Below are 2,500 nucleotides of genomic sequence, written 5' to 3'. Positions count from 1 at the left end.
ACCATAACTGATTTAATGAGCCATTCGCGGTTTCACCTTAATGCGGCTTGTACTGAGACATGCATGGCTTAATCTTTGAGACAAGCATATGACTACTGGCAGGATCAACCAGGGAGCTGCGTCAACTAGAGCTGAGCAGCCGGCCGCCCGGGAGTGTGTCCCGGGGGCCCGCGCGAACACGCAAGCGTCCGCTCAATTATTCTGCAAACAGGAGGAGGCTGGGCTCCCCTGCACAATACACCTCGAAACCCTCTCAGGTCCCGGCGGCGCGCAGCGCCGTCCTAAGTACTTGGTCGGGTTCGAGAGAGGCGCAATCGCCCGGAGTTAGGCGAGTAGACGCTTTAGGTGCGACCACCCGTGCTCCCAACTGAGCTTGCCGCTGCCGACAGAGGCCCGGGAGCGTGCTGTCGTGGCATTGCCGGCGGGAGACAACACGCGCCACCTACGGTGACCGGCAGCTCCAACGCCAGCGCCACAGAAGGGCAAAGGCCCCACGTGGGTGCCGAAGCGAACTCTCCCAGCACAGCGCACGTGCCAACACGTCCGCACAACTGCGATACAAACCACCAGCGAGAACCGCTGGGGCGACCGAGCAGCAGACGGCGTCGCGGCGCCGAGTGCCGGGCGGCGGCGCATCCTCAACGCACACAGTCCTCAATCGGACCAGCACACTGCAGATGTCCACCGCGCTTCGCACCGGGTCCGCGAGGACCCACTTTGGCTGCACGGCGCCGCGCGCAGGGTGCCCCGGCGCGCAGCTGCGCCGCCTGCCGCGTCCGTCGGCCGGCGCGCCTGCCACTGGGCGCCCCCACCAGCCGGCTGTAGCGCGTGCGCCCACGCACCGCGCGGCCAGCACGCCGGGCGGCCCCCCCTCACCGGCCGGGGACAGTCCCACCCACCCACAGCCGCGTATCGCTTCACACCCAGATTCACATTCACGTTCGTTGGTATGGTGGGGACCGCTTCGTAGCTGTACCGATCGTTGCCCTCTACAGATGTACCTCCAGCAAGATCAACCGCACCACAACGGGTTACCAGTTGTTCATTTGCGTAACGTCACCAGTAAACGTACACGTCCATCCCCGTTTGCAAAGTCAACTATTATTGCATGCCTGCCTGTCAGGTGTCAAGACACACTACATTCGCTCACATCCACGCAACAAAATGTGCCCGACTAGAGGGCACGTGGAAGGTGCCCCCGTACATATGCGATCTCCATTGCGCGACCAACTGTCAACCGGCCTCTGTAGCATGTCGCAGATGTGGAACGCGGGGCACCGTGCTATCACATTGTGTGAGAAGAGACTACTACGTCTGCATACACGCGCCACTACATGAACAGACGGCTCATGCTGATCGCCATCCACTGCGTCCATTACTCCCACACGTCTCTATGGCGTACCACACTGCAATGCAGCTGTTATGGGGAGATGACACATAGCTGTGTACACAACATTCTGAGCCGGTTGCGGTTGGACAACAATACATTAATGTAACGTGTCATATGCCAATTACAGAGCAGGGTAAGGCACAACGTGGGTTAGGTTAAGGCACAACGTGGGTTAGGTTAAGGCACAACGTGGGTTAGGTTAAGGCACAACGTGGGTTAGGTTAAGGCACAACGTGGGTTAGGTTAAGGCACAACGTGGGTTAGGTTAAGGCACAACGTGGGTTAGGTTAAGCACAACGTGGGTTAGGTTAAGGCACAACGTGGGTTAGGTTAAGGCACAACGTGGGTTAGGTTAAGCCACAACGTGGGTTAGGTTAAGCCACAACGTGGGTTAGGTTAAGCCACAACGTGGGTTAGGTTAAGCCACAACGTGGGTTAGGTTAAGCCACAACGTGGGTTAGGTTAAGCCACAACGTGGGTTAGGTTAAGCCACAACGTGGGTTAGGTTAAGGCACAACGTGGGTTAGGTTAAGGCACAACGTGGGTTAGGTTAAGGCACAACGTGGGTTAGGTTAAGGCACAACGTGGGTTAGGTTAAGGCACAACGTGGGTTAGGTTAAGCCACAACGTGGGTTAGGTTAAGCCACAACGTGGGTTAGGTTAAGCCACAACGTGGGTTAGGTTAAGCCACAACGTGGGTTAGGTTAAGCCACAACGTGGGTTAGGTTAAGCCACAACGTGGGTTAGGTTAAGCCACAACGTGGGTTAGGTTAAGCCACAACGTGGGTTAGGTTAAGCCACAACGTGGGTTAGGTTAAGCCACAAACGTGGGTTAGGTTAAGCCACAACGTGGGTTAGGTTAAGCCACAACGTGGGTTAGGTTAAGCCACAACGTGGGTTAGGTTAAGCCACAACGTGGGTTAGGTTAAGCCACAACGTGGGTTAGGTTAAGCCACAACGTGGGTTAGGTTAAGCCACAACGTGGGTTAGGTTAAGCCACAACGTGGGTTAGGTTAAGGCACAACGTGGGTTAGGTTAAGGCACAACGTGGGTTAGGTTAAGGCACAACATGGGGGTAGATTGCGGTACAAATTGCGTTACATTGCGGTG

The 2,500-nt window shown here is 56.6% G+C and overlaps 1 non-coding gene across 1 annotated transcript in view; it reads right to left on the bottom strand.

Annotated features, from left to right (window-relative positions):
- The window catches only part of LOC126146930 (small subunit ribosomal RNA), a 1,908-nt gene extending 1,793 nt beyond the window's left edge, over positions 1-115 (bottom strand). The window contains exon 1 of the ribosomal RNA XR_007529841.1: positions 1-115. This exon is cut by the window's left edge and continues 1,793 nt beyond it. This is a non-coding gene — a ribosomal RNA (small subunit ribosomal RNA).
- Positions 116-2,500: the final 2,385 nt, after the last annotated feature.

This window comes from Schistocerca cancellata, unplaced genomic scaffold (genome assembly GCF_023864275.1).
Source record: "Schistocerca cancellata isolate TAMUIC-IGC-003103 unplaced genomic scaffold, iqSchCanc2.1 HiC_scaffold_837, whole genome shotgun sequence".
Classification (NCBI taxonomy): Eukaryota; Metazoa; Arthropoda; class Insecta; order Orthoptera; family Acrididae; genus Schistocerca; species Schistocerca cancellata.
The sequence above is the reverse complement of the archived record's forward strand: the minus strand, read 5'-3'. Positions and strand labels throughout refer to the sequence as shown.